This window comes from Macaca mulatta, chromosome 1 (assembly GCF_049350105.2).
Source record: "Macaca mulatta isolate MMU2019108-1 chromosome 1, T2T-MMU8v2.0, whole genome shotgun sequence".
NCBI lineage: Eukaryota > Metazoa > Chordata > Mammalia > Primates > Cercopithecidae > Macaca > Macaca mulatta.
In genome coordinates, this window is record NC_133406.1 from 149,197,816 (window position 1) to 149,213,123 (window position 15,308).

The 15,308-nt window shown below is 38.6% G+C and overlaps 2 pseudogenes; one reads left to right on the plus strand and one right to left on the minus strand.

Moving 5' to 3' along the window:
• LOC698271 (NBPF family member NBPF3-like) overlaps positions 1 to 14,814 on the plus strand; it is a 39,883-nt pseudogene extending 25,069 nt beyond the window's left edge.
• Positions 6,316 to 6,427, minus strand: LOC114674720 (U2 spliceosomal RNA; annotated as a pseudogene).
• Positions 14,815 to 15,308: the final 494 nt, after the last annotated feature.

A 15,308-nucleotide genomic window follows, 5' to 3' on the forward strand; every position in this document is an offset into this window, starting at 1 on the left:
ACAATAGTTTATTTGTTGCACTTAACAGTCTAATGAGATGTTTGATAGGTGGCTTTCCATTTGAAGGTTCAGGGACTCGGGCTCTTTCTGTCTCATGACTCTGCTTTCTTCTAGGATCTCGAGTTCCTCCTGGATCCTCTCTATCTGGACAGCCAAGGAGCAAATAGAAAGTGGAAAAGACATACTATTTGTTAACTGCCTTGGCCCCAGGATGACACATCGCTTCTAATCACACAGTAAGAATTAGTCTCTTGATCCTGTAAAAGACAGTGGGACTGGGAAATGTGGTAAATCCTGTGCAGAGGAAGAACAAACACATTTAGTGAGGCTCCTGATATCTCTGACATATCTGGAACCCAAGACAGACCATGAGGTCACTAGAGAAATGCTCAGCAAAGAGCTGCCAGGGAATGGGCATTCTAACAGAAAGAGTTACAAAATGCCATCTTAGTCAGGAATCCTGCTGCATTCAGAGATTTAAAAAAGAAGTCGGAAAAGGAACAGCCTTTCACCATTTGAGAGAAAGAGGTTTTGTGAGGCAGATATTAATTAAAAGAAAAATTGAGATGGAACTTCTTTTGTATTAGAGGAAGAAATATATGAAGATTAATATCTGAAGCAGACTGTTGGGAAGTTAGTGAATTCATGAGATACTGTACAGGTCAGTGAGACTTTAAGGAGAGGTAAACAAAATAGAGAGACAAGGCAGGCAGGACTATAAAATATTTTGCATTCTTTTGCCCTCAAGAGTAAGGAAGTCAAGAATATAGTACATATTTCACCAAAAAGAGTTAAATTCTCAGAGGAAATCCTCAGGCTTTTAGTCACTTCCCAACATCCCTGACAATGGAAGCGGTCCTTAATGGTAATAATATTATCATACAGAAAAAACAGCAATTAGACTCATGTGAACGCCACCTCCTAGAGTTGTTTAAAATGGTGTTCCTGACCACTTAGCTTCACTTTGGGAGAAGACTGGGGACAAGTGCGTAGGGTTTGTGTCCCAGAAAATAAGGTTAGGAGGTGAAGAATGTGAATTATTTTAAGACAGTTGATTTTGGTCTTCTCATGTAAGAGAGCTACTGGGAATTAAGCATATCTGTTATTTCTTCTGTCAACCTTGGTTAAAGTTGGTGTAGACAATAACTTGTATCTACATTGTCTCTCTGCCTAATCAACTCACATAGCTGCCTGGAAGGAATCTCACACTTGGAATGACAGGTGCATATTCTTCTGGTGTTCCATGTGAAAGCACACGGAATTGTAGAATCTGCTGCTTGACTATTCTCTCTGTCCTTATTACCACCTAGAAGTACTGAGACCGAACCCAAGGTGTGTTAGGATAAGGCTCGCCTGCTGAAACAAAGACACATACATAAATTCAGTTTTTTAAAGAAGGTGTTAGTCCACTCTCACACTGCTATAAAGAAATACCCGAGGCTGGGTAATTTATAAAGGAGAGAGGCTTAATTGACTCAGTTCCACATGGCTGAGGAGGATTCAGGAAACTTAACAATCATAGCGGAAGGCAAAGGAGAAACAGGCACCTTCTTCACAGGGTGCCAGGATGGAGCGAACGCAAGCAGGGGAAATGCCAGACTTTTATAAAATGATCGGATTGTTTGAGACTCACTCACTGCCATAAGAACAGCATGAGGGAAACTGCATGATGATCCAATTACCTCCACCTAATCCTGCCCTTGACAAGTGGGGGTTTTGGGGATTATAATTCAAGATGAGATTTTGGGTGAGAACACAGCCAAACCATATCAGAAGTAAAGGTTTGTTCCACCCATATAATAGTCTGCTGTGATTGTCCCAGGCTGGCAGACAGCCCTTCTGATGGTGTTAATTTAAGGACCCATGTTTCATCCATCGTGTTGTACTGTCATCCCTGGGGCACTGCTGCCATATGCATGGTTAAAACTGGGTCACTGTGAGTTCTCACTGGTGGAAAAGAGAATGTATCTGAATGTCTGAATCACAAGTGACACACTTCACTTTCATCACATTTTATTGGCAGGAACTCAGTTGTGTTATTCCAGTGAACTGCAAGTTGGGGTTACAAACGCTGTCCTTAGTGAGATAAGCCCAGTTATAAATTCATTTATATGAAAGATGAGAAAAATGGATGTTGGTGAATATTTGGCAGTATCTATCCAGGAAGAATAGAGAAAGTTAAACAGAATCACTCAAATGATTTTACACCTATTAAAGCAATATATAGTTGAACTTTGTTCATACTACAGTTGTGTACACCATTTATTGTAAAATATTCTCAAATCCTGAAAATTATGATTTTTGAAACTACCATTGTACATTACGGTTGCAGAGAATTTTTATCCCCAATTTTGAATTATCTTTAAATGACCAAGATTTCTAAGTCTATATCTTTAAGATTTTCTGTTTCCTCCTTTTCTAAGTCAAATTATTAATGATAAATAAGCAAACACATTGCAAGTTGGGAGCGATATAGCTACTATAAAGAAATGAAGGCAGAAGTTCCTTTCTGTGGTAAGTTTATAAAGCAATAATCCTAAAAATTTGTTTGAAAGTTCATATTAACACACTGAAAGTGTAGCCTTGTTAGTTACAGAATATGAGATTTTGTGATTTAGAGTACATAGAGTAAGATACTGAAAGATAATCTTACTTTCTGGTTTTGGATAAAGCTAGAAAGAACGTTTTATACAAGTCTTGGTGTATTCAAGGAAATCACATATCTGGGCCTAATATTTTAGTAATATACAAGACTTAAAATAAGTCCTGTTCTGTATTTTTTACTAAGGTAGTGATTTCACTGATATATACAACTATCACAATTCATTAAATTGTATTTTTAAATAGGTGCAGTTTATTGTACATAAATATTGTACATGCCAATTTATTGCTTCTGGTGTGGAGGAAGAAATGAGAAGTATGAGAAATGCTAAATATATGGGTAACTGTGGAAAACAATTTTTTCTATTAATTTCTTTAAAATGTATATAATTTTGAGAAGCAAAAATTAGAACATTGCCTTGAGGGGTTTAAAATATAATGTAGAAGTAATGTATAGAACAACTATAACATAAATTATTGCAAGAATGGGGGTAAATAGACCTAGATTGCTACAAAAAATACTGTAATAACTCTAAGCAGACTGAAAAGTTTAAGAATATATATTGCAATACCTAAAGCAACTTCTTAAAAAGCTGTGAAAATGTATGATTAAAAAGCGAAGAGAGGCCAGGCGCGGTGGCTCACCCCTGGAATCCCAGCACTTTGGGAGGCCGAGGCGGGTGGATCACAAGGTCAGGAGTTCAAGACCAGCCTGGGCAAGATGGTGAAACCCTGTTTCTACTAAAAATACAAAAATTAGCTGGTTATCATGGAATACTATGCAGCCATAAAAAAGGATGAGTTTGTGTCCTTTGTAGGGACATGGATGCAGCTGGAAACCATCATTCTCAGCAAACTATTGCAAGAACAGAAAACCAAACACCGCATGTTCTCACTCATAGGTGGGAACTGAACAATGAGATCACTTGGACTCGGGAAGGGGAACATCACACACCGTGGCCTATTTTGGGGAGTGGGGAGAGGGGAGGGATTGCATTGGGAGTTATACCTGATGTAAAGGACGAGTTGATGGGTGCTGACGAGTTGATGGGTGCAGCACAACAACATGGCACAAGTATACTATGTAACAAACCTGCACGTTATGCACATGTACCCTACAACTTAAAGTATAGAAAAAAAAAAAAATTAGCTGGTTGTGATGGCAGGTGCTTGTAATCCCAGCTACTCAGGAGGCTGAGGCAGAGAATTTCTTGAACCCAGGAGGTGGAGGTTGCAGTGAGCCGAGATTACACCAGTGCGCTCCAGCCTGGGTGACAGAGCAAAACTCCATCTCAAAAAAAAAAAAAAAAAAAAAAGATAAATTCAAATAAAAATAGAAGAAATATTTAATAATCTGAAAGAAGGCAGGAAAGGGAGAATTAAGAAACGAAAACTGAAATGAGTAGAAAATTAATAAAATAGTAGACTGAACCCAACCCTATCAATAATTACATTAAATATAAATTGACTAAACACTCCAATGAAGAAACAAAGATTATCAGAATAGATTAAAAAGCAGACGTGACCACCTGCTGACTACAAGGAAGTACTCTAAATATGAAGATACACTTTAAGTATAAAAATGAAAATAAGATAAAATATAGGTATTTACATTAATGGAATTATAGTCCAGAAATAGAACCACAGATATATGGCTGATTGATTTTTCAACGAAGTTGCCAAAACAATTCAATGGGAAAATGAAATCAACAAACTGCTGGAAAATTTAGATGTCCATATGGGAACAAAAAGAAAAAAAGAACATCTACTCTTACCTCACATAACATGGAAAATTAACTGAAATGTATGACAGACCTAAAGATAAGCTAAAACTGCAAAACTACTGGAAAATAAAATAGGTGCGAATCTTCATCAACTTGAGATAGGCAATCATTTCTTAGAATAAGACACAAAAAGCATGAATCATGAAAGAAAAAATTTATGAATTAGATTTCATCAATATGAAATATTTTCTCTTTGAAAGACACTATTAAGAAAATGAAAAGACAGGCCACAGTATGGGAGAAATTACTCTGTCATGTGTTTGACAAAGGACTGACTGGTATTTAGGATAGATGAAGACCTCAACTCAACAATAAGAAGACACCTCAATAACATTTTATAAAAGATATTGAGTACATGAAAAGATGCTCAACTTTATGAGTCATTAGATACCATTACAACCATTAGAAAGGGTGAAATGGAAAAGACTGACAGAGCAAGTGTTAGCAAAGCAGAATTAACTAGAACTCAAACACAGCTAGCAGGAATGTAAAATGGTATAATTACTTTGAAAAACAATATGGAACTTTATAAGGTAAACATATGCCTATCATGTAATCTAGTTATTCTACTCCTAGGTATATGCCCAAAATAAATGGAAACATATGACTATATAAAAACTTTTACACAAATGTTCATAGCAATGTTATTCACTATAACTCCAAACTGAAAACAACCTGAATGCCCATCAGCCAGTGAATGGATTAAAAGGTGTTTGATATTCATATATGGAATAGTATTCCCCAATAATACTAAACTATATTGAATAATATTCAGCAAAAGGAATGAATTACTCATACACAAAACAATAGGGATAAATCTGAAAATCATTAGACTAAATGAAAGAAACCAGACACAAAAGAATACATGCTATATGATTCTGTTTATATAAAATACAACTACTATATAGTGATAAAAAGCAGATCAGTGTTTGCCTGCAGCCAAGGGCAGGTGGAACAATGGACTGTAAAGGAAATGAAGAATTTGGCAGGTGGGGGGTTCCTAGAAATGTTCTTTTTTTTTTTTTTTTTAAGGTGGTGATATCACAGATATATATAACTATTGTAATTGGTTAAATTGTGCCATTTAAATAGATGCAGTTTATTGTACCTAAATTATTCATCAATAAATTTTAGAAGAAAAAAACAGGAAAACCTTCTTCGTATAATTCTTCATAGTTGAAATGTATTTCTTACCCAATAACAACCCTAATTCAATGGTACTGGTTCAGCCTTCTGAAACCACGCCTATAAAAGCATAAACAAAGAATATTTATTCCACTACAAGAGTCCCTTAAATATTTGAAAAGAGCCAATTTTTTTAGCCTTTTCTTATCTATATTACATACTACCCTTCCTCAATTCCCCCGTTTGTTTTTCTTTTCTTTTTTTTTTTTAAGGTATTGTTTCAGTCCTAGGCTTTTTAACTTTCCTGTTTTCCCACCTTTGAAAACACTTTGTTGTCAATATTCCTTGTAAACCAAATGCAAAACTCTAATTGTTATCTGCTAAGTCTTGTTCAATGGGAATAGTGTGGCTTGTGGAAAGAGTAGGAGATTGGGTATATAGAAATTTGGGTTTGCTGGCTCCGCCAATGACAGTCGTTTTTGTTTGTTTGTTTGTTTTATCATAAGCAAAGCAATAACTGTATATTTCTCAGCATCATGAGGGAGTTGGAATTATTTATTTTACCTAAGATTTTATTCATTTTTAGTATCCAGAAATGAAAGTATAGGTAAGAAACTTCTGAGAAACTTTCTCAATTAGGAAATATAAATCAACTGAGACATTCTGCTCACAGGTTACTGAGGCCTAAAAATATTTTTTGGTTTAGATGCTAGGGTAATAATAGAAAATTTTAAAAAAGTTTTTTGGTATGATTTGAAAACAATCATTTAGCTTTGTATTTAATTTGTATCCATTTTTCTATTTGTATATGTATCATTAGCACCTAATTTCTAATGTTGGAGATTTTCCAGTTATGTGCTTTAAACTGATAAAAACAAATACTGCACTTGATCTTAGCCAAAAGGCTGAGGAGTGATGCAGTCATGTGCTTTCAGACCATGCAGGTTTGTGACTTGCTACAAAATCTCCGTGAGTTCAAAAAATTCACAACATGTGGCAGCTCAGATGTTAGGTTGGGCGAAATAAAATATTAAAAAATTTGGAGCTGCTTAGAGGATGCTTTGCTATATATATTTTAATGTGACTTGTATATATGAATATGTTGGGAAAGATGTCACTTGGGAGTGAAGTTGAAAGAAAAATCTTTATGCTTTAAGTCCACTCTGGATAGCAGTAGATATTACAAATAAATTGGGAATTTGTTCAAAGCCAGATATTTTAAAAATATATTTCTTCTGATTGTAATGTTTAAGTAACAACAAAAATCAGTGTTATCTGCTGTTCAAGGGAAATGATGTGGTTTGTAGAAGGAGCTGGAGATCACATATAGGGAAATTCAGGCAAAATTACCGTATTCGATATCAAATATTCATGTCTAGGATACTTCCCAATTTGGGGAAAATATCAGCTAAATCATGTGAACGGTACTTTTATCCAGAAAAGAAAATATGTTTAAACTCCCCTGTATCATACCTTATAGCCTACAAAATAACTTATTTTGTCAAAACTTCCCCCAAATGACTTGTGATACAAACCATCCTGCTGGAAAAAGAAGCTTCCTACTACTTGAGTGAGCTACTTGTTCATTCCTAATGTGTGGATGGAATAGACAGTCGGAGCACAGGTTGCAGAAATTGGCAGGACTCCTTTTCAGAGCTAATGTTGTCATTTTTTTTCTAGGGAAGCAAATTTTATATTTTCTGTTAATTAAGAAACACATAAAACAGGTGAATAAAGATAAAGTTCCTAATGTTCAATGACACCTTACAATTTGATAGCTCTTTTACTTCACAGGTATCTGAAAGATGTCCAATATACATTAACTCATTTTACTTTTAATTTTACTTTTATATTAATCACTCTCTTATCTTACTCATTGTTTTCTGGACTTATGAGGTTTTAATTCCCACTCCGTCTCCATGTCTTTTCTTAAATCCTCAGCCTTCACCTTTTGAGTTGTGTTTCTGGGCAGAACGCTTTCACTGGGACTTGCTTTAACCCATACTACTCCATTTACTAGTGGAAGGATAATGTTCTAATTCATCTAATATATATATCTAGTCTGTTCTCCATCTGCTTGGTTTCGTGCCATTGTCCTTCCCTCCTCATATCACATGCATACAAGGCACCTACCCTCAGCCACTCATTCAGACATGCGCACACACCATTTTTATGAATTCTCAGAAAATTTCCCCATCCATTAAATGAGCAAATGCTTTTAAACTGTAGAGTGCTACTAAATTTTTTTGTGACACTGATGTTTCATAGGCCACTAATCTGAGTTAGATAAAGCAAAATAACAATGCAGATAACTCATTTCCTACCAAAAACCATGAAGCATTATTACTCTGAGAACATGGCCCAGTTGTTGGAATCCTAGATTCTTTGACACTCCCTACCCAATAGTCCCTCTGGTTTCCCAGCTGACAACTAGGAGAAGGGGCTTGCTAAACCTTCCTGGTTTTAGCAATCAGTTCAATTAACCATCATAATTGCATGTACTTTTCATAAACCAGGCTTACATTCCTGGTTGATTTCATAGCTCCTAGTTCTAGAGCTGCCCCTGCAGCCATGGTGACATTTCTGCTGCCTGCTTCACTGCCTCTACCCTGGCAACATGTTGTTCTGAGGCTAGCAGATCTCGCCCAAGGCAGGATTCTCAATTTTGGAAGGCTTAGTGGGGCCAGGCCCAGGGAATGGTCTGTGAGTATTGCTTAAGCCGCCTCTCCTTCACAGCCTGGTCCCTGCAGTTTCTCTTGCTGTGTCTTGCTCCATCTGTTGCACCCTGGATGTGAATGTGTCTCCCCTAGGGTGCTGGGCACTGGGCTGAGAGGGGCCTAACCTTAGCACTCATTCCCTACTGAAGAGCTACTCCATTCCTTTTGTACTTCAACATCTCCCTCTCCCTCTAGAAAGCTATTTCATGTTCTCAGGACTGGTAGAAGCCATGAGCAGCCAGAAGTTCTAGAGAAAATGTTCAAATGTATACCCTTTTCCTTCTTTAGTGATTATCGGTGGTGGCAAGTGTTGTGTAAAAACTGATGTGTCTATTTCCCTTTGTAGTGGCTTCAGACTTCGGGTAGACATGTATACAGCACTCTCAACTTTGTTCCAAGGATCACTTGAGATGCTAAAATATATGCTATTGTATGTACTACGCATTCTCCATGCTTTGACAAATTTAAACATGAGATAACCCATGCTTACATGCATCCTAACTCAACATATATCACAAATGAATAATCATCTGCCAGTTGTGATAGCATCTCTTCCCTCTCCCTGTTTCCTGGAAAGGATTCCAGACAAATGCATTATTTCTGCTTCTACACAGTGTTTCTTATTTCTTGTTCTGTCTACACATCAATTTGTTCAGTATCTTAACTGGTTATTTGTATCATTGCAATATCTCGATTAACTATAAAATTATATCACCTGTAGAAACTATCTTATTTCTGGACAACATATATATAATAATAATGAATCTTTGATCATATGGCTGCAAGATCCTGCCAATTACTTTTTGGCCTGAGACAAAAAACAAAACAAAATATAACAAAAATGCTTTTTTAAAAGTATGTTTTCTACTATGACTTCTGACATTTAAATATCTTTTAAAGATATCTGCCAGTGGCTTCTAAAAGTTCCTTTAAATAATCTTTTTGAAGATAAAATATGTTGCATGTTTCATTAATACAATCTTATATAAGATTCTGGATGCCAGACTATTAATTATAATAGTCAGATAAAGTCTACTCCAGACACCAACCACCTGAAGGAATATGTTAATTCTTATTTATACAGGGACTTTATAACAATGGCAAAAGAATTTGCTAAGAATGACTAAACCTAGTATACTCAATGTGAAGTATGTATAGTTTGCCTCACAAACCTAAATACAACTATGGAACATTCATACACTGGTTGTGAGTCCCCACATACTCCTCCTGAAGAAACTGGCATTCATTTTTACTTAGGAAATAATCTATGCTGGCGTAGAATATTTTCCTTTGTCCTCAACTTTGTGTCCTGGGATGTTTGCTTCCTAGTTCAGGGTTTGTGTTAACACATTTTAGAATCTAATTTATACAGTCAAGTACAAAGAACAGCCATTGAATGCTGAACCTTTCTCAACTGTTTTCTATGGAAAGCTTATGTTCTTTGTAATACACCTTAGCTGGCTGTGGTTCTATGGTGCATTGGTTCTAGGCCTAATTGGAACACCCTGTCTGGCAGTTCTATTAAGATCAACATTCTTGACTTTGGAGAACAGAAGGTATTTTAAATTCATTTTGGTAGGGGAGTCAATTTTTGCCTGAAAAGAAAAAAAACCAGATTTCCTGAAATATGAGTATAGGATCTTATACAAGACCATTAAACACTCTTCTTAGCCATTTGGAACTCAATGAATTGCTTTCTAATCAATTTATGTCATTATGTTCTCGGTTACCTAGATACTTACTAAATCTTTCCTAAAGAAAAATTATTCTGGCGAGGGATGGTGGCTCACACCTGTAATCTGAGCACTTTGGGAGGCCAAGGTGGATGGATTGCTTGAGGCAACGAGTTTGAGACCAGCCTGGGTAACATAGCAAGACCTCATCTCTACAAAAAATAAAAATAATTTTTTAAAAATTAGCAGGGTGTGGTGTGGTGGTACGTACCTGTGGTCCCAGCTGCTTGGGAGGCTAAGGCAGGAGGATTGCTTGAGCCCAGGAGGTTAAGGTTACAATGAGCCATCACACCATTGCCCTCCAGCCTGGGCAACAGAGCAAGACCTTGAAAAAAGAAAGAGAGAAAGGAAGGAAGGGAGGGAGAGAGAAAGGGAGGAAACAAGGAAGGAAGGGAGGAAGGAAGGAAACAAAGAAGGGAGGGAGGAAGGAAGGAAGGAAGGAAGGAGGGAAGGAAGGAAGGAAGGGAGGGGGGGAGGAAGGAAGGAAGGAAACAAGGAAGGAAGGAAGGAAGGGAGGGAAGATTTTCTTTTGGTTTGTGTTTAATTCAGTCTTCCTTTTGTTATTTAAGTATCTACTGAATTGGGCCTACCTCCCTAAACTTTTCTTTCCTCCTGAGAATCCCATCATATCAAACTACTTTTATTTCCTTTTTTCTTTTTTTTTCCTCAGAAATTAATTTTGTAGTCCTCAGATTCTTCTCAAACGATCTCTTCACTGTTTCTTGTCCAAATCTGACGATAAAAAACACAACACATTTCTGGCTGTCACCTGTAGAAAAATAGTCTTGAAACCTCAACATTTCTTGGTTCCTGCTTCTCTAGAGCCGTCAACACTAATTTTTCTTTTTCTTTCTTGCTTTTTTAGATACAGGATCTTGCTATCTATTGCCCCAGTTGGAGTGCAGTGGTGGGATCACAGCTCACTGCAGCCTGGAATTCCTTGGTTCAAGCCATTCTCCTGCCTCAGCCTGCCAAGCAGCCAGGACTATAGGCACATACCATCATGCCTGGTTAGTTTTTAAAATTTTGGTAGGGACGAAGTCTCGCTGTGTTGCCCAGGCTGAGACTAATTTTTCAATATCAATTCTTACTGACTAATCAGAGTGTAAAAGATGTGGATGTTACAAAGTAAAGAAAATTTTGGTTATATTGGATTTATCAGCTAGAACTCATGGCATTGGCTGTAACAGCATTACCATATGTCCCAGCAATTCCACTCCTAGGTACATATCCAAAGGAATTGAAAGCGGGCACTTAAACAGAGATATTTACACAGGAATCTTCATAGCAGTATTATTCACAAGAGCCAAAAGGTGGAAATGTGGGAACAACTCAGATGTCCATTAGCCCAGGATTACAAATGGATAAACAAAATGTGGTATATACATACAATGGAATATTATCGAGCCTTAAAAAGGGGTAAAATTCTGATCCATGTTACAACGTGGATGAACCTTGAAAATGCTGTGCTAAGTGAATGATCCAGAAACAGAAGAACAAATATTGTATGATTTCACTTATATGAAGTACTTAGGATAGGTAAACTCAGAATTAGAAAGTAGAATAGAGGTTACCAGAAATTAGGGAAAGGGGAAAAGGAGGAGTTCCTGTTTAATGGGCAGAAATTTCTTTTTTTCTTTCTTTTTTTTTAAAATTATACTTTAAGGTCTGGGGTACATGCGCACAACGTGCAGGTTTGTTCCATAGATATACATGTGCCATGTTGGTTTGCTGCACCCATCAACTCGTCATTTACATTAGGTATTTCTCCCAACGCTATCCCTCCCCCAGCCCCCCAGCCCCCAACAGGCCCCAGTGTGTGATGTTCCCCTCCCTGAATGGGCACAAATTTCTTAGTAGGGATAATGAAAAAGTTTTGGGTATGGATAAGAGTGGTGGTTATACAACATTGTGAGTGTATTTAATATCCCTGAATTATACACTTATATATGGTTAAAATTATAAATATTATTCAGGTTTTACCACAATGAAAGAAAGGAAGAAAGCGCGCCTTCTAGTGGAAGCTGGGTTCAGAGAGAGCTCTGTATTCTTGGCTGCAGCTGTCTAGAATGGAGACTGTCTCGCTAAGCTGGGACTTGGGAGTCTTGGATAAAATACCACAGACCCTTGCCTTTCTTACCAAATTTTTATAACTCTTTCTTGAAGAGATGTTTCTTCTTTTGCTATTTGCCCTTAGGATCATTTCCAGAGGGTCTGAGTCATTTTTCTAGAATTTTCACCAGTTTCGCTGAGAAGTGAGATAGCAGAGCTCTTTATGCAGTCATGCCAGAAGTTGATTGGGAAGACTGTATTTCAAATGTTAGTTATGTTATTCAATTTGGAGGATTGCTTATAATGTTGTTGCACTGGTTGTAAAATTAAATCTTTAGGATTAAAATGTTTTCTTGAGAAACATGGCAGCATTACTAAAAACCATGGCAATCCCTCCCCACAAAATGGGATTTTTAGTAACTTTATCACTGTCCTGAGTCTTCCTTTTAAAAACTGAAGCTTTGACATTTTTTATTACATTATTTTAAGAGAAAGGTAAGGCTCTATAGATTCCCCACACATTCTTGAATAAATGAGTGAATGAATGAATGAATGTTTTTGTTTATGAACATGGTGGCCATTTGCTACTGTGTGCTTTGACAGTAAGACTCCCCCTGTACCTGCTTGTTACTGAATTCTACAATTCTATCACTCAAACCCTATCTTAGTTCAAGCTGCTATAACAAATTACCATAGACTGGGTGGCTTAAACAACAAACATTTTTCACAATTTTGGTGCCTGAGAAGTCCGAGATCACGGTGCAGGCAGATCCTATATTTGGTGAGGGCCTCCTTCCTGGCTTGCAGATACCGTCCTCCTGTATCCTCACATGGCAGAAAAAGAGCGAGCTAACTCTCTGGCCTCTTAAAAGGGCACTAATCCTACTCATGAAGGCTCTACCCTTGTGAGTTAATTACCTCACAAAAGTCCCACCTCCAAATACCATCACATCGGGGGTTAGAATTCAACATATGAATTTCAACACACTGGGGGGTTCACTATAGCAAATGCACGGTTTTGTTATTTTCCTCTGTGCAGCCTATGGAAAGTAACTTTCCTCTCCAGTATTTTTGAGAGGAATGATAATTCAACCTTTCTATTAAGAATAGTTTATGCAATCAAAATGTTATTTTCTCCAAGAGACAAAGACTTGATATTTTATCAGTATCCGAATAACTGGCCTATCCAACTACTGGAATAATTTTACATCTCAGCGAAGGTGAAAGAAATTAATATTCATGAGCATTTACTGTGTGGTAGGACTATTGCAAATATTATTTTATTTTACCCTTGCAGCAGTATCTAGGAGTTAGAGCTTATTAGTATCATTGAAGATGAAGAATTAAGACTTAAAGGTTGGGTCTTTTCCAAGGTCATACAGCTAATTAACAGTAGAGCTGCAAGGAAAAAAGAGAACAGGAATAGGGCAGTCAGACAGCAGTAGGTTGGCCCTAGATGTCACAGGTGGGGGTTTCCAAAGGAAGGATAAATGTCTCTGCAAGAAAAGCATCATTGATTCGTTGCTATTTTATCATCTACAAAACATTCCCTGCCAAATCTTCAGAGGACAATTCTAAAGAAACTTAAAAGGATAACTTCTAGTTTGTTCATGTTTAAAGTCGAAGAACACATTATTGCCCTGTTTTTATAAATTCATGTTGACTAAACATATTTAAAGATCATTGTGTTTTAGAACATTTATTTCTGAAATTTAACTTTATTTCTGAATCAGCTTCCTCAGTAATACCGACCTCATGAGTGCCATTGTGGTATTTTATAAATAATATAGGTAAAATACTTTTTAGATACGAGGAGACTGGAAGTCCCAGAGCTGAGGCCTGGCTAACTTTTATGAGAAAGGCAGGTTGGGGTGTGTTTGTGTAGTTGTTGTACCCTTAGGGAAAGGGTACCACTTAGTAGACCCTTAGAACCCAGGATTAGGAGCTGTATTTAACGAGAATAGACACAGTAACCTGCAAGAGATAGATTCAAAACCAGTTACAAACTTTTGGAGAAAAAAAGGCAGGAAGGGAGAGGTTGGGGGCTCGGGCGATCCATTGCTTGGAGCTCGGCTTAGCCAGGCTGGGGGGTCCTCCCAGGGGCTGATGAATGGGCGCTCGACTGGCTTTGGAGCTGCCCGCAGGGAGGTGAGGTCTGGGGCCCGGACGCCTGCGGGGAAGGTGGGGACCGGGGCCCCACGCCCGCGGGGAAGTGGGGACCCAGCCCAGCCGTCCGGGCAGCGGTCGAGTTTTTTTTTTTTTTTAATTTATTTATTATTATTATACTTTAAGTTGTAGGGTACATGTGCATAACGTGCAGGTTTGTTACATATGTATACTTGTGCCATGTTGCTGTGCTGCACCCATCAACTCGTCATTTACATCAGGTATAACTCCCAGTGCAATCCCTCCCCCTCCCCCCTCCCCATGATAGGCCCCGGTGTGTGATGTTCCCCTTCCTGAGTCCAAGTGATCTCATTGTTCAGTTCCCACCTATGAGTGAGAACATGCGGTGTTTGGTTTTCTGTTCTTGTGATAGTTTGCTAAGAATGATGGATTCCAGCTGCATCCAAGTCCCTACAAAGGACTCAAACTCATCCTTTTTTATGGCTGCATAGTATTCCATGGTGTATATGTGCCACATTTTGGCAGCGGACGGGTGCGGCGAGTTGTTGGTCACCAGCCGACTTCAGGCCGCGGGCTCGAGCCAGGCGCCTCAGCCGCGTTTCCAGTCAGAAAGCGGTGAGGCTTGAGGTGCGCTCGGGCGCAGGGCGGGCCCAGCTCCCCGCGGGGTGGGACTGACTGTGCGTCCGGCCCGCCCCTAGAGTCGGCTGATTGGTGTTCGGTTCCTGTGTCTTGTGTTCTGGAGTGTGGCGCCCCCTGAGCGAGCTTTGAGGGGACGTACCCACCTGTCTGAGCCGCCGGTTTCACAGCGGTGGTAGGAAGCGGGAAACTGGGGGTGGAGTGACGCGCCCCTGTGCCCGGTTCTTGCGCCACTCTCCGGGCCCTAAGGCCTCTGCCTTGGATGTAGGATATTCTCCTTAGGAAATCCACAGAGCTGTTATTTTGCTCTAGGTGCTGATTCGGTTCCCGGCCGGACCCTTCCAGCCCCGTTGGTGCCTGGGGAGAGGGGGTGACATCTGGGGCTCCGACAATTGTATGGTCCTTTCCCAGGCCGAGCCTTGGAGTAATTTGTTCCCGTTGATTTTTCCTTCTTTGTCAAATTCTCCGCAGTTATTTGACGGTCGGTTATTCCCTTAAATGTTCCCGACTTCTTCCTTAACTCACAAAAATTT